The 20755-nt window shown below is 49.5% G+C and overlaps 1 protein-coding gene and 1 non-coding gene across 2 annotated transcripts in view; one reads left to right on the top strand and one right to left on the bottom strand.

Moving 5' to 3' along the window:
- Nucleotides 1-20755, top strand: part of LRFN2 (leucine rich repeat and fibronectin type III domain containing 2) — a 42133-nt gene that overhangs the window by 13733 nt on the left and 7645 nt on the right. The gene's annotated exons all lie outside the window — the stretch shown is intronic.
- Nucleotides 11875-11977, bottom strand: LOC115897135. Its single transcript, XR_004057072.1, has one exon. It is a non-coding gene; the product is annotated as a U6 spliceosomal RNA (small nuclear RNA).

Below are 20755 nucleotides of genomic sequence, written 5' to 3'. Positions count from 1 at the left end.
GTGTAAGCTGTGTCCTGGGATTAAGGTGGGATTTGGAAGGAAGGAGGCTGCACGGAGTCGGGGGCGGTGGTAGCTATTTTAGGTGAAACCAATGAAGACAGAGACAGAGGCAGGAATGATCAGGCCCAGTCAAAGGCATGTGAGGGCCCCTGGTGTATTTGTCAGCTGCTGCCACAACCATGTTGCATAACAAAGAACCTCAAACTCTAGATGGCTTACAACCAAGAATACTGAATTTCCTTAGTCATAGCTCTGCAGGCTGGCTGGAGTTGAACTGGTCTGGTCTGGGCTGGGCTGGGCATGACTGCACTTGGCTTCAGGCTCCAGTTCTGATTCCCATCTTCTTTGGGTATCTCATCCTGGAGCCCCAGGAGAGGGGTAGTGGTTCTCCAAGTATGTTCTTCTCATGGTAATAGCAGAAATGCAGGAAGGCAAGCCCAACTGCAGAAAAGAATGTCAAGCTTCTGTTGGTATCACACCTGCAAAATCCCGCTACCCACAGCAAGTTACATGGCCAAGCCCAAAGGCAAGGTGTGGGGAATGAACTGCGCTCAGCATCAGGCCATGAAAGGCTGTGGAGATCTTCCTTTATTACAGGCCGATAAAGAAACAGGACCAATAATTTGTGACACTTGACTTTCCTGGCAGAAAGCCCCCCTAGAGGGCAGTGGTTCTCAAACCTGAGCATGCATGAGAATCACCTGGCAGGCTTGTGAACACACAAGTACAAGACCCTGTCCCCTGAGTTTGTAATTCAGTAGGTACCGAGTGGAGCCTGAGAATCTGCATTTCTAATACATTCTCTCCGGGATGCTGATGCTGCTGGTCTGGGGAAATTACTTTGAGAATCACTGGTCTAGGAAAAGGATAGAAATGCAGAGGTTGGAAGAGGGCAGAGTATGGATGGCCTTGAATGTCACACACAGTAGCTATGTTTCTGAGTCCTTACTGCACTCCAGGTACTGTTTTAAAGCTGTTCTGCATGTTCTCATATTTGGACTCATGCTAACCCTATGAGGTATCATCCATGATTGCCACTTGACAGATGAGGACTCTGAGCCATAAGGAGGTGGCATGACTTGCAAGGCCTCACAGCTTGGAGGTGGTGGAGCTTGAGCTTGGAGCCAGTGCTGTCCTGACTTTGGGCTTCTTCCTGTTGCTGGTGAGAAGCCAGGGTCTAGTTCTGAGGGGAGGAATGACCTGGGGTGAGGAAAACTCTGTATTTGGAACCAGATATTCATTTATTCAGTCAATAAATATTTATTGTCTGGTTAAGACCTCAGGATTGGGAAAAGACAGGCACAGCACTTGCCTAGGAAAGTGATAGGAAGGCAGAGGTTGGAAGAGGGAAGAGTATGGGTGGCCTTGAATATCAAGGAGCTTACATTCTTATTGGGGGGAGAGATGAAAAGTTCAAAAATATACATGAGGAAGAAAAATAAGCAGTGAAACGAGACCGAGCCCAGAGGGCTATGGTTTTACATGGGTGGTCAGGAATTGCCTCTGTAAGGAGTGATGTTGGAGTAGAGACCTGAAGGGAGTGAAAGAGTCAGGCAGGGGAAACAGCACATACAGAGGCCCTGGGGAGGGACGCATTTATCCTGCTGGAGAAGTGGCAAGGACTCCAGTGCCTCTGGAGGAAGAGTGGCAGTGAATGAGTGAGAGGACTGGACAGGGCTGGATTACCTAGGCCCTTGCTGGCCATGATGAGGCCTTGGATTTTATCCTGAACGAGATGGAAACCTCTGGGGCTGAGGCTGGGGAGATTTGAAAGCAGGACACTGGTGTGGTGTGATTAAGAAAGAAGATTCTGCTGCTGGCTTGAGAATATACCACAGTAGGCAGGGAGAGCATCAGGGAGACCAGTTACGGGATGGTTGCAGGGTTTTAGGTGTATTTTGAGACCCTCTTCCTCCTGAATGTTCACATCCATAAAATGGGAGAAGGACCCCTTCTTTCTCTCCCACTCGGGGCAGGAGGAGATTAGGGTGTGGGCCTGTGAGTGAGCAGGAAGTACTTAGGTAAGGAACAAAGCAGCATTTTGTCATGATTTTTCTGGCAGAATCCTTGGGCCTATGTCTGCTTAGCCTGGGAACTTCACTGAGGCCCAACTCAGCCATGAGTGGAGAGGAGTTTTGGATCTCCCTCTGTAGAGCAGAGCATCCCACGCCATCACTGACCCAGCTCCTCCGTCAGCATCCCCCAGCCCCTCCACCCCACAACCTTGTACTCTGATAGGGAGTCATTATTTATATTCTTGTTTAATTAGCTCATTAGGTGCGTGCCGTGGCATTTCTGACAATAAATCACCTACTCTAGTGGCTCATAAGTGCATTTTCAGCTGGTGCCTGGCCCTGGCAATGAAGGTGGCAGTTGTCATATATGAATGTGGCCCTTGGTCAGGGGCTCAGTGACCTGTGCTCTGACTCCCAAGGTGTGCGTTGACAGGTGGGGAGGCTGCCGAGGCACTGAGCTTGGAGACAGGATCTTGGAAGCTGAGATGGTGGCAGAAGCGGCAGCCGGCACTGAACACCAGAAAGATATTTTTACCACCCGTCAAAATGCCACTGCGTGTGAGCCAGTGCCAAGGGCTGCTTCCCAAGGCTGCTTTGCTCTCCTCCCTCAAGCTTTGATTGTTGCTAGGAAAAAGGTCTGAGTGGAACAGGGAGGCTTTGAAGATTCCTGGGTTGGCTTGGCTGGTGCTCAGCAGTCGCCTCCCTCAGGGGCAGGGGGCTGGAAGGAAGCTTCTGTCCTGCAGCAAAAGGGAGTGGGTGGGGGGCTGCTTCTCCCAGGCCAGGAAAGCAGGAGCACCCAGGTTTAGACCCAAGACCTATTCTTCCCCACCCTGCCTAGAACAGGCCTAAGAACAGAACCCTGTTTAAAAATGCTTCCTTCACAGTTCAGAGGGCCGGGAATTCCACCATTAAAGATGGGTTTCTTTGCACGTTTAAGGGCAGAAACTTGGGAGATGGTGAAGTGGGTTTTTTCCTGGGACTGCAAACTGTGGATGCTGACCTGAGGGAGGGCACAGTGGATGCCCTAGCAGGAGAAGGAGGAAGGGGGTCAGGAAGGGTCATGAGGTGACCTCAAAGCCCAGTTCCCCTGTGTGGACCTATTGTCAAGGGCTTGGGAGAGTCAGGGAGAGGAAAGGCAGAGCCAAAGTCCTTGGGACCAGTCCAGCTGCTTCTTTATTGCAAGTCTCTTGAACTTGGTTCTTCTATCTTTAAAATGGGCCTTGTTCTTGCTACTCTCAGACCAAAAAGAAGTCCAGAGTAAGAAAAGGTCAGTTCAAGCTCAACCAAGCCAACCCTCCCCTTTCTGTGAATCCTTGTGGTGCCCACCACTCCTCCCACCTGTCATCCCTCATTCCCACCCGTCACCCCTCATTCCCACCACCCACTTGGGATGTTGGCTAGCTTCATGCAGGAATAACTTCCAGAGACAAGAAAGCCCCCCCGCCACTGTTGGGTGCCACTGGCTAAAATGTTATACCTCATTGGCTATGCGTGGTGGCTCATGCCTGCCCATAAATCCAGCACTTTGGGAGGCTGAGGCGGGTGGATCACTTGAAGTCAGGAGTTTGAGACGAGCCTGGCCAACATGGTGAAACCCCATCTCTACTAAAAATACAAAAATTAGTTGGGCGTGCTGGCACATGCCTGTAATCCCAGCTACTGGGGAGGCTGAGGCAGGAAAATTGCTTGAACCCGGGAGGTGGAGGTTGCAGTGAGCCAAGATCATGCCACTGCACTTCAGCCTGGGTGAAGAAGCGAGACTCCGTCTCAAAACAAACAAACAAACAAATAAACAAAAGTTACACTTCGTTGCAGGTCCTCAAATCTATCTCCCTCTATCTCCAACCTTTAAATTCTGCCTTCATCTTTATCAGGCATAAAACTAGTTCTTTTTCTGTAATATGTCCATTTAATTTTTGAACATAATTCTCATAGTTCACCCAATACTATTTGTTCAGATTCAACACCCTCCCTCCCTGCCTTCCTCCATCCTTGCTTTTACCTTTAATCATTCAAGAGGTGTTTAAGTTTACAACTCGTCTGGGCCATACATGGGAAGGGTAGCTATGAACAAGGCATTTCTTCGCTCCTACAACTCACATCTCCCAGGGAGACAAACGTTAAACAACTATGCTGGGAGGTGTTCACCGATTCAGTAGCTACAGCTGTGATAAATGCTGTGCAAGTATATGCTAGTGCAGGTCCTGGGGAACTGACCTAGCCTGGGGAAGCCAGGGAAGGCTTCCTGGAAGAGGTGACCCAGAAGGTCAAGTAGGAACTCAGGACGGGCATGGTGGCTCATGCCTGTAATCCCAGCACTTTGGGAGGTCGAGGTGGGTGGATCACCTGAGGTCAGGAGTTCAAGACCAGCCTGGCCAACATGGTAAAACCCCGTCTCTACTAAAAATACAAAAATTAGCTGGGCATGGTAGCACGTGCCTGTAATTCCAGCTACTCAAGAGGCTGAGGAAAATCACGTGAACCCGGGAGGTGGAGGTTGCAGTGAGCCGAGATTGCGCCATCTCACTCCAGCCTAGGTGACAAAGCAAGACTGTTTCAAAGAAAAAAACAAAAATAAGTAAGAGCTCAATTAGTGAAGAGGCACAGGAGGCATTGTGGGGAAAGACTGGCATGTTTGTCTGTCTCTGGAGCAGGAAGTTGCCTGGGGTGGGTCTCCGGTCCCTTGCCTCAGATGTGTGCAGGGTTTGTGATGTCTCCCTGCAGGTGTGGGGTCCAGCAGTGGGCAGTACACTGAATGTGGCCTGTCCGGGCCAAAGTGGGCTGAAGAAGCTCCTCTGAAGCTGAGGGTGCCCCCCATTTGAAGGCAGCCTCAGCCCTCCCTAGCCTCTGACGGTGCCAACTCCCACACAGAGTACCCCAACAAAGCCACCCCCTCACATTGTCCAGAACCATCTTGCTGCCTCCTCCCTAGGCTGTTCCCAAAAGAGAGTGGTTCAGGGCTGTGTTCAGCTATGTGGTCATGTGGGGGTTTATAACTGAAGTGATCCTTTGGGTGTCACAATGACCCCACCTAGGGGGCAAGCTTCTCACTCAAGCCTTTTTATTGATTTTCAGTCTTCAATAGAACATTAACAAATTTTGCGTGTCCCATTTTATATGTTTTTATGTTTCAAGTCATTTCATTTCTTTGATTGGAAATAAATGGGTTATAAATCACAAAGCCAATGGATGGAATTAGGTCAAAAGTGCTAAGTGAATGCAGGTGGTTTCTCCTCCAATAAAGATAAGGAGAATAAGAGCCAACCTTTCTGAGAAATTATTCCATGCCAGGTACTGTTCTACGTGGTTTCTGTTTATTAGCTCATTTAATTATTTCAACATCCTGACAAAAAAGGTGCAGGTGTTATCTTGATTTTATGGGGCGGGGGGAACTGAGGCATGGCCTGGGGAAGAAGCCTGCCTGAAGTGTCCCAGCTGGAATGTGAAGCCAAGTAGACTGGCTCCAGTTGAGGCCTCAATAGTGTGCAGCCAGCTTCTGAGTGCCCATGGTGTGTGCCCCTCTGCACCGGGCACCTTCATAGCCCCCCGGGAGGCAGGGTTATGATTCTTTCCCAGATTAGGAATCACAGGGAGAAGAGAGGGTATGTAAACTGCCCGAGGCCTCCCAGCTAGGAGGTGACAGGGCCAGATTCAAACCCAGGCCTGTTGTGCTCCAAAGAGCTCCTGACTGTTCTTCTTCCTCCCAGGACATGAGTTAGGATTGAGGGGGTGAGATGAGAGTCTTGGAGTCACAGGTAATGTCTTCAAAATAGAGTCCAATGAGCCCATTTCCTTCACCCCGTCCCCTCCCCGGTCGCCCAATCTACTAACAACCCCAAAACCGTCAGCCCGCTGGCACTGAGAACCACCATGAGGAAACGGGGTAGACTGAATCAGATCCACCCATCCCATCCACCTGCACATAAGGAGGAACACGAGGAAACAGGTGGGCACTTCAGGAGGGGTGGGCTCTCAGCTAGACAAGTGGGAGAACTTCCAGCAGTGCTGGTGATGTCTGACAAAGTCATGGCTGCTTTGAAGGCAGAGGGGAGCCTCGGCTGCTTCAAGGGCCTGGAGGATTCCATCTGAGGCAGGCATGCTGATGCATGCCTTCCACCCCTTCTCCATGCTGGGAAGATGATGGCCATGTCCTGGGGTGTTCTAATTTATAACTTGCCACTTGAACCATGGCTGCTCTGCCTCCCACTGCTGCCTCTTCCCAGACTGAAAGGAAACCGGGTCGTTGTTCAGCCCTAGAGACAGCATAGGCTTGGGGAAGAGCGAGATTTATGGCTCAGCGTCTGCCCTACATGAGCCATCATTCTCCCAGAGCTACTGCAGCCACTGCCTCCCCGGCCCAGCCAGGCCCAGGCCCAGTGCTGAGTGGCAGGCAGGCGTGTGTAGCTGGAGGACAACACTGTGAATCTTGGACAGTCACGGGATTCCCTGACTTGGGGACATACAGCAGAGGGAACAGCAGATAGATCACAACTGGGCTGTTGAAGATCACAACTGGGCTGTTGACCTTGAGTCTTAAGCAAAGTGGAGAATAAGAGGTCATATTTATCCCATCAGAGCCACGGGAGCCATGAAATATCAGACTATAAATAAAGGCAGCGGTAAATCACTCACCACTCTTGCAAATATGGCTGATCTGTCTTCCAGTCCCATCACCTACTGGGTGGCATGGGGTCAGTGTGCACAGCGATGGAGAAAAAGAAGAGATAGGGCTCCAGAGACCACAGACGGTGCACTCTGGAATACGGCAGTGCTGGGAATCATTGACCAGATTCTTAGATTCCTAGGATGTAAGATCTCCCTCACCTCAAAGGTCACCTGCTCAATGAAGTGATGCCTGACCACCCACTTAAAGCTGAGCCATCCCACCCTAACCTCAACACTTTCTTTTTCTCTCTTACCTGCTTGTTCTTCTTTCCTTAGCACAGTCCACTTTCTAACATACTAAATCAGTTACCAATTGTGTTTACTGTTTGCTCTGTCCCCACAGAGAATGTCAACTCCACAAGGCAGGGACTCGTATCAGTGGGGGTCACTGCTGTCCCCACAGACACCTAGAGCAGTGCCTGTCATATAAGCTCCACAAACATTCTTGGATGAATGAATGAGTCTGGAAATTACCTAAGAAATGGCTTAATTCCAATGCCTCACAGTGTCAGGGAAAAGCAGAGACCCAGAGAAGGGATAGGACTTGACCCCAGTCTCATAGCCTCTTAGGGGTTGCAAAGCTGGGAGAAGACCCTGGGCTGGAGACTGTCAGGCCAGAGCTCCAGGTCCTGCATGGTCTGCGTGGCTCTCACACCCCTCAGAGGATGAACTTGTCAGTCACGCTCTGTTAACTACCTGTAGGACCCCAGAGCTGTGCAGCCCCAGGCTAGGCAGGGGTGGGGCCTCGCTTGCTTTTTCCCTTGATTTAAAAAATCAAAAATCTTATACATTTCCTGATAAATAATTTCTTAACTCAAAGGGATCCCCAAAATATGAGTTCCTTGACTGGGGGAGGTCAGAAAATTTTTGTTCCTGAGAATTTGTAAGGTGTTGAGTGGGAGTGGGGTGGGAAGCATTTATCAGGACCTGTCCCTGGGATACCTGCTGCTGTGTCAGATCCTTCCATGGATCATTCATGCAGGTTTCACTTCCAGGCTGCAGTGGGGCATGATAACAAGGGCTCACAGCTACTGAACTGTGTGCCAAGGCTGCTGTCAGTGCTTTTAGATATCCGACCATTGAGCCTGTCCAGCAGCCCTATGACCTGGATGGCTTCTGTCTCCTCCCCATGTTACATGCAGATGAGAGACCCGAAGCAGCTATGCCAGCAAAGAAACGCTCCTGTTCCAGGTGTTCAGGACACATCAGTCAACAAAACAGCTGGCAATCCTGGTCCTCATGAGAGGAAAACGGGCAGCAGGCACCACAAATGAGTCAATGATATGGGTGCTGGGAGGCAGTGAGTGCCACACAAAAAAGAAACCTCAGGCAAGATATGGCAGGGTGCTGGGGGTGGTGGGTAAGTTGTAATATTAGCTAGGGTGTCCAGGGCAGGCCTCACTGAGAAGGTGGGATTTGAGCAAAGACTTGAAGGGGAGCCAGACTGAGGTCTGTGGGAAGGGCCTTCCAGGCAGAAGGAAGAGCCAGGGCAAAGTCTCTGTGACTGGAGTGTTTCTGAGGAGCAATGAAGAGGCCAGGGTGGCTGAAGCAGAGAGAGTGCAGGGCAGGTTGGGTGAGCTGGGGCAGAGAGGCAGTGGGGCCAGATCCCATGGGGCCATGTGGCCCTTGTGAGGACACTGATTCAAGTGTTCACCCCACCTGTGCATGTTCACAGGTGCTCACAGCTTCAGGTCAATCCTTTTCCCTGCCACATGCTCAGGGCTGCTTCCACGCTGGCCAGTGGACACACAGTCACACTCACATACGTACCTACACGCACAGACTGGCCAATGGCCACTCACTCCCACAGCCCCCCTACTCCTGCTGTGCCCGTTTGAGCTTCACCCTCCACCGCACCTGTATGTGCCCCAGCAGAGCAGGGACAACTCCTCATCAGCCTCACTCCCATCTGCCACCCAGTGTGGCCTCTCCCCAGCTGGAGCAGGAAAGGGAGGAGACTGAGCCAATTCCTGGGGCTTCAGACCCATGCACCCTAATAAACAGTGCTGGAGAGACTCCCAGAAAATTACAGATAAGTCTGTGATTTACTCACACGTGATTTATTTACATGATTACTTCCACACTAAGAAGATGACAGGCCCATATGGCCACCCTCCAGGGACCCTGGCATGCAATTAGTGGCTCTGTTCTGTGTTCATTGTCCCCACAGGCGCTGGCTGCTCCCAGACTTGGGGCAGGACAGAGGAAGGAGGATAATTACGCTGCTGCTTTTAGTAATTCCCAGGCAAAATCAGGATGGTGCACCTCTGGGCGAGGCCAGCCCCACCTTAAAGCTCCTGCTAATGAATACATCATAGGAAGGCTCCTCTGCCATCTGGCAGAGACCTCAACCCCTAAAACTACCTGTGCCCTCAGGTGGCTCATCTTCGGCCACTAGGAGAGGTCCTGCTGCGAGGTGGGTGGAATGGATATGGTGTTAGTCTATAAAAGAGATGATAGAAAGATAAATAGAAGATAGATAATAATAAAGTATGTAAGCATTCACTATATACATAAATGATTTATTGAGTATATATTGTATACTCAATTTGCTTGGCATACGTTACTGCTGATCCTCATATAACTCTGCAAATTGGGTTCTCAAACTGCTTTTACAAATAAGAAGACATAAGCTATGGAAAGTTAAGTAATGGAGTAAAGATACAGTCAATAAATTGTGGAGATGGGGTTTGAGCCCAGAGCCCAGGTCACTTTGATGCTAACTCTTGTATGCTTTCGGGGTCAGGGACCTGCTGCAGCCCCTACTCCCACAGCCCCAGTATCCCATCCCCTTCCTCCCGCCTCCCCCTCACTCCCATCACCCCTCTTCCAGTGATGTTCTTATGAAATTCTAGAATGTTAAAAGCACAGAGAAGGAAAGTGAATTGCCCAAGGCTGAACAAGTCATGACAGAGTGGGAGTTACAGCCTCGTCCTCCAGCCTGGACATGAGGATGGCTGGTGGGTGGGGATGGCTCTGCTCCCCCACCCTCCCTCCTGCTGACTCCAGGATCGAGAGTGCGCAAGGACCTTCCACTTGGCTGGACAGAGTGGGGCTTCCTTGCTGCCCACCTGAGAACTCCCTCTAGAAGTTGTCACTCTCCCCACCCTTAATTAACTCCTTCCTGACCAGACTGCTTGTTAGAGACAGAGGTATCCAGGGAGCATCAGCAGAAACACAGCCCAGAGAACTGCTGAGTGAGCTCCTCCTGACTGCTGGGTGGAAAGGGCAGCTCTCCGTGGGGTGAGGCAGTGGGCAGGATGATGCAACAACTCAGCAGCTGGATGCCCAGCAAGCCCTCACCAGGGAGTCTGCCTCCAGGCATGCAGCTTGGAGCGGCCCCCAAGGAAGTGTCAGTAAGTTTCTTGGTCACTCATTATGCACGAGTGCTGGCTATCCCCATTATAAAAAATAGACACCTCCCATTTATAAATGCTTCACCACTTACATACTGTGTCCAAGTAGATGTGCATCTTAGGTTTTCCAGATGCTCCTTTCGGGGAGGTGGTAGTGTTCTCATTCCCGTTTGACAGATGAGGAGGCTGAGATTCAGAGGAGCAAAATCTCCTTGTTCAAGATTGCTCAGCTAGCAGATGGTGGGGCCAACATTTGAAACTGATCTTCAAATACCAAATGCAAACATCATCATGGCTACTTTTTATTGCATAAACACACTCTAAGCAGCATACGCTGTACTGAACAAATATCATGGTACTTAATTTTCACGAAGACACCATATGATTGCTGTTATGAACCCATTTTGCAGGTGAGAAAACTGTGGAATTGAGGCTCAAACGTGGGAAGTGACTCACCTCACGTGGCACAGTCAGTAAACCTTCTTCACTAGAGCACAAATTCACCCTGGGGGTCAATACAAGTTCCTTCTTATGATACAGCTTCTGCTCTGACAGAAGGAGATGGTTATAATTGAAGAAAAAGGTAGGGCCCCTCCATGAAACAACTGAGGGCTTCATTTTACCCAGAGTTGCTTTATTAAGGGTGCAGTGGTTTGAATGCTTGTGTCCTCTTCGATATTCATAGATTAAAACCTAATCCTCGATGACAGGATGAAGAAGTGGAGCCCGTAAGGGGTGATAAACTCATGAGGGCTTGTGGCTGCTGAGGGGGCTCTCTGTCACTCTCTTGCCCTCCCACTGCTGCCATGTGAGGATGCAGAAAGAAGGCTCTCATCAGACCAAATGCTGGCACCTTAATCTTGGGCTTGCAGCCTCTAGTACTATGAGAAAATCTTGTTGTTGTTGTTTTTTTAAAAATACAAATTAGTCTGTGGTATTCTGTTAAGCAATACACAGAAACTAAGACAAAGGGTTACTGTTGACTTCACCATTGGCATTGAAATAAAACCCAGTGTTTACCATTCCTTCATTTATTGCCAGGCACCCCTAGCATTTAACACACTTTACCTCACTTAGCCCTGATTATATTCCTACACAGTAGGTACTAGCCTTCCTATTTAACTGAGGCAGAGCGTAGGTAATCTTCCTGGAGTCACACAGCTAGTCAGCGCCAGAGCAGATTTTGAACCCAGGCCCAGCTGCTGTGAACTACCATGCTGGATCTTCAAATGCCTCTTCCCAGGCATTTGATTCCTGCCAACTTCTGCTCTGGAGTTGCCCTACTCTTCACCCACTGGGGCACATGTAGAATAGCATCAGATGGCCAGGGGTTCTTTCTACCCCTCCCCAAATGCTGTCTCCTTCCCCAGATCTGACAGGGCCACCCAAGCCCACTGACAACAGAATCAAGAAGCCCCTGCTGATGGTGACTGCCACCCAGATGTTCATCAGCCTCCCTGAAGTGACACATCTATTTCCAACCACCTCTCCTCTTCCTGCTCACCTGGTAGAACTGGCTTTGCATTATTTTTTGCCCCTTTTTATTGTAAAATATACATAACATTTACCATTTTCACCACATTACAGTGGACAGTTCACTGGCACTAAATACATCATATTGTTGTGCAGTCACCATCACCATCCATCTTAGAACTTTTTCATCATCCCAAACTAAAACTCTGTAGTCATTAAATAAGAATTCCCTATTCCTCACTTCCCCCAGCACCCAGCAACCACCCTGCTACTTTTTGTCTCTGTGAATTTGACTACCCTAGGCCATTTATATAAGTGGAATCACACAAGGTTCATGCAAGTTGTAGCACGTGTCAGAATTTCATACAAATATAAAACGCTTCACAAATTTGCCATCATCCTTCTGCAGGGGCCATGCTGACCTCTGCATGGTTCCAGTTTTAGTGGAAGTGCTGCCAAAGAGAGCAAACGATAGCATTTTCAAGGAGGCTGGTGCGGCCTTTGCTCCACATGATGCTCCCACGAAATTATGGATCTGCCAACTGGGGCGAATGGTCCGATCAGGTTCATCATTAGGTGGTGTTTACTTGTTGTCTGCTGGTTGTTCTAGCGTGTCTTGGGCACAGCTGGTGGGGAATCTTCATTTTGCACACGTCTGTGTTTATAACAAGGTATAATTGATCTGACACCTTCTGCATTTTTTCTGTAAGTGATGAGTTGTTGAGCAAGCTCTTCTCAGCTCCTCCAGGAGATAAGTGACAAGTAGCATCATTGTAGTCATCGTCGTTGTGGTACCAAATGGCCCAGGAAAGGAGCAGACATGTTTATTCCTGTTGTACTTGATTTCTCACACTCACCACAGAAGGCTGGTATTGCTCTCCCATTTCACATGTGAGGAAACAGAGGTTCAGAGAGAGGAAAGTTACACGGTCTAGAGTCACACATCTGGTTGGGGGCAGAACTAGCCTTCAAAGAGAGATTTCTGTCTGAGTCTAAAGCCTACACTCTTTCCTCTAAGATGCCAACCCAGTCCCTGGGGGCTGGAAGCTAAGGACAATTAAATGCAGAAAAGACTTCTATATCTGTGGAAACCTGAATGAGGACACACACACACACATACACAGAATGAGAGAGAGAGAGGCAGGCCTTACATGGGCTCAAGAGCTCACCTGGGTTGGCTGAGCCTGCAGTAGTGGGGACATTGTTTAAGCAATGTGGCTTAACAGCAGTCCTGGGAAAGCACAGGGCCTCTCCATTGACAGTCTGCTCAGTGTGACCACCAATGGGATGTGGCTTCTAGAGAATCCAGTGTACTTTCAGGGAGGGAGGGGTTGTGTTCACAATAAGTGTGATATCTGATTGGGGAGCATAGCATCTGACTACTCAGAACCCCCAAAGAGAAGGGCCAAAGACAAACTGACATGTGATCAGGTATGATCAGGTGGGGCAGCCTGCCAGCAAACTAGAAACTGTGCTATGAGGAAATGCTTGGAGGAAATGGAAATGTGAATTCTGGAGATGTGAAAAGTCAAGGTGGGATGAGAGAGTGGCCTCACAATATGGGAAGCATCAACATGTAGAAAAGAAAGAAACAGGCTTGTTCTGGGCAGCTGTGGGGTTGCATTGGGCTGGTGGTAGGAAGTCGCAGTCTGTCAGACCATGTCCCCCATGAGTCACTCGGAGTTGTCCAGAGCTAGGATGACTCCCTGGTATATCCCGGAAGTGTGTGAGCAGAGGGTGCTGACAGCCAGGGGGGCCTGCTATGGAGGCACTGATGAGCAGGTTGGCTCTCAGGGCCCTTCTCAACCCAGAGTTCCTAGGATCTGTACATGGTGAGGGCAGAGAAGAACTGGGAAGAGCCAGCAGACACCTTGATGAGTCAGCAAGAGAAGTGCCCGGATCAGGGGGCAGGCTGGCCCCAGTGGCCTGCACCAAGACAGACTGTCAGACCTCAGATGACTGGCCTGCGGAGCTGGCTGTGCACCTGATCCATCAGTCAGTATCCAGCCTCAGGCCTGGATTCACTTCTCTGTCCTTAGTCACAAACACTAGCACAAATTCAGCACTCACTAGGGACAAGGCACTGTTCAAATTACAGAGATTCGCTCATGTAATCCTCATAGCAACCCTGTGACGGGGCTCTATCATCTGCCCCCTCTTACAGGATGGTTACGTGGCTTGCCCAAGGTCACACTGCTGGTCAGTGACAGGACTGGGGCTTGAACCCCGGTGGTGCAGTGCCAGTGCCTGGATTCCCACCTCCTGGCTTTATCCCCTCCACGAAGGAGCCCCATGGAGCAGGGTGAAGCTCCCTTCCTGACACTGTTGCCTCCACCAAACACTTGGGCTGCAAATTTTCCAAGTCCTTGCCTGGCAGTTGCATCCGCCATGCCTCCCAAATCAGGGAGCAAACACAGGGCCTCCCTGTCACCAGGTAAGGCCTAACGCTGGGGAGATGAGCACAGAGGCAGCCTGCTGGGGCTCAGCTCTCTTTGGCCTAATTTCCTGTCATCTCTGCCATTGCTCAGCCAGGCCTTTACTGACACTTTCTCCACATGAATTCTGAACAAGACTCTCATGGGGAGTTGGAGGGGGACCCATCCTGCTGCAAGTGTTAAAGCCAAGATGCCTCCCTGCCAGCCCAGCTAGGGTCAGGCACTGCCCGAATCTCCTTGTTTCTAACTTGCATAAGTTTTGCCAGCCACAAATCCCTGAGGCCTGGATTTCCACCATCAGAGAGGCATTTCCTTGGGGTTAAGTGGGTTAAGCATGACCCACTCCTTTATGTAACAGACCCTCATGCAGGGTTTACTCTGTGCCAGGCACTGACCTAGGTACTTTATGAATCATGACTCCTTGAATCCTCATAACAACCCTATAAGGCAGAGATTATGAATGCACCATTTTACAGAAAGGGGATATTTCTAGGAAACAAACACAGAGAGATTAAGAAACTTGCCCAAGATAAGGTATTACAGCTGGTATGTGCAAAACCAGGATTGGAACCCCAGAGTCTGACTCCAGAGCCTGTGTGCATATCCACCGTACCCTGCTGCCTCTTCAGCTTCTCTTGCTAACGGTAGGTATTCCGATGATATCTATCATTGTTATTGGATCTATGAGGGATTTTTCTTAATAGAATTGTGTCAGATGTGTAATGGGTAGCTTGAACATGGGAAGCAGAAAAGCAGGAACCAGAATATCGAAACAAAGGACCAGAGGGGGCCCAAAGACACAGGCTGGCTAAGGGCTGGCCCTATTTGAGGACTGTGGGGAAGGTGAGGCAGCTTTGCCAGTGGGGCCAAGCCTTGGGAAAGGGCTGGGGCACAAGCTGAGTATCGGAGGCAGAGAGAACACTCCAGGGGGCAGAGGAGCTTGAGTTAGGCCTGAGAGAATCCCAGAGAGGGCATGCTGAACCCAGAGGTCCTAGGAACCATGGAGAACTGGAAGAGTCATAAAGGAGGGATGAAGCTGTCCAGAGCCTCAGAGAGAATGGGGAGCTGCTCAGAGGTCTGGATCAAAGCCTCCAAGACAAATTCATTCCTTGGTGTGAACTGCCCCAGAGCTGGACAACATCACCTGGACTGGCCCACATGTTTGGTGCATCAGGGCTCACATAGAAAATGACAGTGTTAATACCATTTGCTGGGTACATGGATAGGGCTGCATAGCATGTTCTAGAACAGCACCATCCAATAGCACTGCCTGTGTTGACAGAAATGTCACACAGTGGCACTGTCCAATCCAGTAGCCACTAGCCACATGTGACTACTGAGCGCTTGAAATCTGGTTGTTATGACTCAGAAAGTAAATTATTTTTATTTATTTATTTATTTATTTTGAGACGGAGTCTCGCTCTGTCACCCAGGCTGGAGTGCAGTGGCCGGATCTCAGCTCACTGCAAGCTCCGCCTCCCGGGTTCCCGCCATTCTCCTGCCTCAGCCTCCGGAGTAGCTGGGACTACAGGCGCCTGCCACCTCACCCGGCTAGATTTTTGTATTTTTTTGGTAGAGACGGGGTTTCACCGTGTTAGCTAGGATGGTCTCGATCTCCTGACCTCGTGATCCGCCCGTCTCGGCCTCCCAAAATGCTGGGATTACAGGCTTGAGCCACCGCGCCCGGCCAGAAAGTAAATTTTTAATTCTAATCAATTATTATTAATTTGAAGTTAAATGTAAATGACCACATGCAACTACTATATTGGGCAGTGCAGTGTGGAACATTCACTTCATTTACAAGTTCAGCCAATGTTTTCAAGGGCCTACGCTGTGCCAAGTATCATTCTAGGTGTTGGGAAAATATCAGTAAACAAAACAGGTAAAACCAAAACAAAACAAAACAGCCCAAAAAACTCTGACCTCAGGGAGCTGACATTCTAGTAGACAGAGAGAAAGAAAGGCAACTAACAGTAATCATAATAAATCAATGATATTGTCTGTTGGGCAATAAAAGTGCACTGGGGCGAAATGGAGTGGAGTGACAAGCCTAAGGAAGCCCCCAGTGTTGAAAAGATGATCTGGGATGGCCTCTCTGAGAACGTGACATTGGAACAGAGACCTGAAAGAGGCAAAGCAGCTAGCATATAAATATCTGGAGGAAGAGCGTCCAGGCAGAGGGAACAGCCAGTGTGAAAGTCCTGAGGCAGAAGCCCCCTTGGCAGATGTGAGAAGCAGCAGGGAGCCCAGGTTGTAGAGTGAGAATGAGGAGTAGAAGGAGACAAAACCCAAGAGGGGAGGGGCAGATCACCTGGGGCCTGTGAGCCGTTTGAGGACTTTGACTACATGAGGTGGGCTTCTCTGGGGGCAGGAGCAGGGTTGAGCGAGAAAGACAGGCTCTGACCTGGGTTTTAACAGGATCCCTCTGACCACTGGCAGAGAAGAGGCTGGGGGATGGGAGCAAGGAAGGACACCCAGACCCAGAGGCCAACTCAACAGGGGCTGATGTCAACCCTGCCTGCTGTCTCAGGGGCCGTGGAAGTGGATGTCTGGGTACACCTGAGGATTGAGGCAATGGTTGGGGTGCTCTGTCTCAGAGTCTCAATCTTATTGAAAGGAATGTGGCCCCTTCACTCACTGAGAGGCTAAAGTAACTGCCAGTAAGGCAGGGGTGCTTCGGGGCATTTGTGGAAGCTCCATATTCTCAGGAGCCACAAGGGCAGAAGAGCAGGGACAGAGGCCGGCCCCCAACCCCAGGCCTCTGGTCCCTGGCCCCAACTGGAAGATCAGAGGCTTCCGATCCTTGGAGCCCTCACTGAGTCACACCAGCTCCATGATCATCCCACTCTAAAGAAAAGACATGTGCCTTCCCCCATTATCACTCAGGACCTGGTGCTTAGGGAAGGCCAACATTTGGCACTAGTCACCAGTGGGGTCTACAACTTGTACTGGTAATTCTAACTACTCTGATCTCTAGGCCAGAAACAGCAAATATGAGACACAGTCTCCAGAGGACTCTGTCCCACTGAGTCTAAACACAGCCTCAGGATCCTTAACACTAGCACCCAGCAGCCAATGCTCAGAGTTGGAACACAAGAGTGAACATACTTGCAAGAACCTGGCTCCTAGCTGCTACCTTGGCAACTTCATTTCCTACTACTCTCCCTTTCCATCTCTCTGTTCCAGCCTCACCGTCCTCCTCACTGTTTCTACCTCGAGGCCGTTGTACTGGCACTTCCCTCCTGCCTGGAAACTCTGCCCATGGATATCCACATGGTTCCCTCACTTTCCTCAGACCTCCCAGGAGCGTGTGTCCTGAAGTAGAGAGACTGCCCTCCTTATTCACTGGAGTCCCATTTCCAACCCTAATTAGCTATGTGAGCCCATGGCAGTTCAGCTGACCGCTGCCTCTAAAACAGCAGCACAATTATTAGATGTACTTCCCAGGGTTATTGTGAACATGAATTGAGGAAATGTGAAAGTGCTGGGTTCAATCATGGCTGAGCATGAACCTCTCTGTGAGAGCTTAGTCATGTCACTTAATTTCTCGGAGCCTCGATTTTCTCATCCATAATGATAATAAGACTAGTACCTCCCTCACAGGATTTCCCCAGATTAAATTAACTAATACATGGAAAATATTCAGAACAGTATTTGACATATAGTAAGTGCTTAATAAATGTTAGCTATCATTGTAAAGTAATGCAGGTAATTTTTTTCTTTTTAAATTGCTGGCAAACAGTTGGCTTACTCCAAGACTCGCCTCCTGCTAAATCCTGATTCTGCTCAATTCAATTCAGTATAAAACAGCATAGGGAAGATCATGCTCTGTGGCCTGGCTGACCTGGCTCAGCCACTTTCCAGCTGTGTGAGCTTGAGCAGGCGTTCTATCTGCCTGAGCCTTAGTTTCTTCATCTGTGATATGGGGTAATTATTCCCACCTCACACAGTCAGTGTGCAGAATCAAAGAGATTCTGCCTGTCAAGTTCCTGGCACATAGTAAGTACTCAATAAATTGTATGCAGGATGGAACCACACTCATCTCCTCTACTCCCTTGCAGCTCATGCATGAAAGCAAACAGGGGCTTGCAGGAAGAGAGAGAATCTGGGAGTAAGGGCTGCTTGGCTTGGTTTAATGAGGCCGTGTCATGTAGTCTGAGATCTCAAGGCTAGCCAGAGAGGGTGGCAAGCCAGTGGTTCTGTGAAGAGCCAGTAATGAGGACACTGAGCCAGCGGGGTGGGGTGAGGGAAGCTTGATGTGGCCATTCCAAATTAGCGCTGAGGCTCAGCAGGCAGCCATGGTGCATCACTGATGGAGGGAGGAGAGGACAGAGCACCTAGAAAGGCGTGGTGCTAGGGGAGCAGAGGGAAGGCTGGAGGCTGGAGGAATTATGCAGATACAAGAGGTGGTATTTGTTGACAACTCCAGGAAGGCAAGGATTTCTTGTATAGGCACCAGCACCAATGTCTTCCTCTTACACAAACACACACACATTCACCCTGTCTCTCACACACCTACCTACTACGTAGCAAATTCCTCAGGCTCACTTCATCTTACCTGCAGTTGTCTGTTAGTCAGGGGAGGCAGCTGCTGTTGCAAAGAATTGCCATAATGTAAAGGCTCAAGCAGAATCAAATTTGATTTCTCACTGTCCTAACAGTCCAGAGCGGTGTGCCAGGTTACCAGGAGACCTTGCTCATGGGAGACCTAGGTACCCGTATGTACCTCCCTCCAGGCCTTGTCATCCTGCCCCAGGGTCCAGCTGGCAGAAGGAAAGGGGAGTGTGGGGAAGGCATCCTGACCTACTGAAGGCCTGGCCCAGAGATGGCACAGATCATCTGGCACAGATCATCTGGCACAGATGACATCCTCCACATCCCTTTAGCCAGAAAGGGTCACATGGGCATACTAGCTGCAAGAGAGACTAGCGAGTGTAGCCTAAATGGGAAGTCATGAGAGAGGGGGAGAGTGAGGTTTGGTAGTCAGCCCACAGGCTCTTCCTGGAGGCCGAGGCCCAGGCAGAAACTCCCACTCCATTCCCATTGCTATTTCTGAGGCCCAAATGACTTTTCTGGGGGGCAAACTCTGTTCCATTAGAAAAGAGGAGGCTCAGTCTGCAGGAGAGGTCACACAAGAAATCACCTCAGTCGTTTCAGAGGATGTGGGAGCCTCTGGGGGTGGTGGGGTTAGGGGGTTGGTTGAAAGAGGGGCAGGGGCAGAACAATGACTAACATTGCCTAGGACCAGGACCCCTTATTGCCACATACATGTGAACACCTACACTCTGACATACACTCACAAATACCCATACATTCAGCTGACAAATGATACTTCTTAGACACACATCTTCTCGCACACAGGCCTACACAATCATATACCCCAAACACATACGTATATGCACATCCATGAAAGGTTTTCAGGAGCCCTTGAAGTAAGCCTCAAGGGTACAGAAAAAATACCTCTCCAGACTGGGTGCTGTAATCCCAGCACTTTAGGAGGCCAAGGAGGGCGGATCACCTGAGGTCAGGAGTTCGAGACCAGCCTGGCCAACATGGCGAAACCCCATCTCTACTAAAAATACAAAAATTAGCCAGGTATGGTGGTGCATGCCTGTAATTTCAGCTACTCAGGAGGCTGAGGCAGGAGAATTGCTTAAGCCTGGGAAGCAGAAGTTGCAGTGATCCAAGATCATGCCATTGCACTCCAGCCTGGGTGACAGACTAAGACTCCGTCTCAAAAAAAAAAAAAAAAAAAGGAAAAATACTTCTCCAGAAAGATGTCCTCAGAACCAGCCAGTGTCTGAGAATTCACCATTAGCTAGCCCTTGAATATTAGATAAGAATCCCTCACATATGTTTAGGCCCTAACATTTTGCAAAGCACTCTTGCACTCACTGCCTAACCATAGGGCAAATATTTACTCAGCATTGACTGTAGGCCAGACATCATGATCAGCAGTAGAAATACAAAGAGGAATAAGACATAGTTCCAGTCCTCAAGGGAAAGGTGTACATGAACAACCCCTAGGGCTTTAACAGGGGACTGTAGGAGGGTTGTGGGAGAAGGGAGAGAAAAGACAGCTCTGGTGAGGTCGGAGGTAATTTATGAGTCAGGCCTTAAAAGATGAGATCACCCGGTGGAGAAAGATACGATGCTAAAGGAAGAGGGACCACTGTGTGCAATGGGATCAAGATGGCTTACTGGGGGAGTGATGAGTGATTTCAAGAGGCTGGTAAATTGTTTCCTACAGCTGGAGTTTCACTAGATGCAGCCAAGATGTGCTGCTGCTGACATGAAGAGATGATCATCTTTTCCCAAAGTGAAAGGAAATAAGTTAATAAATAGAATGTTTTCAACAATGTAAAGGTTATCTCCTTGTGTCATTCAGGATTCAGTCAGAAAAAAAAAGAACATTTTAGGTCTTTTGAAAGAGGGAATTCAGGCCGGGCGCCGTGGCTCACACCTGTAATCCTAGCACTTTGGGAGGCTAAGGCGGGCAGATTGCCTGAGCTCAGAAGTTCGAGACCACCCTGGGCAACATGGTGAAACCCTGTCTCTACTCAATACAAAAAATCAGCCGGGCTTGGTGGCATGTGCCTGTAGTCCCAGTTACTCGGGAGGCTGAGGCACAAGAATGGCTTGAAACCTGGAGGCGGAGGTTGCAGTGATCTGAGAGATCGCACCACTGCACTTCAGCTTGGGCTACAGAGTGAGACTCTGTATCAAAAAAAAAAAAAAAAAAAAAAAAAAAAAAAAGAGAGAGAGAGAGAGAAAGAGAATTCAGTACAGGGTTTGGATTTTAGGGATGATG

The sequence above is a fragment of the Rhinopithecus roxellana genome, chromosome 4, assembly GCF_007565055.1.
Source record: "Rhinopithecus roxellana isolate Shanxi Qingling chromosome 4, ASM756505v1, whole genome shotgun sequence".
Lineage (NCBI taxonomy): Eukaryota > Metazoa > Chordata > Mammalia > Primates > Cercopithecidae > Rhinopithecus > Rhinopithecus roxellana.
The sequence above is the reverse complement of the archived record's forward strand: the minus strand, read 5'-3'. Positions and strand labels throughout refer to the sequence as shown.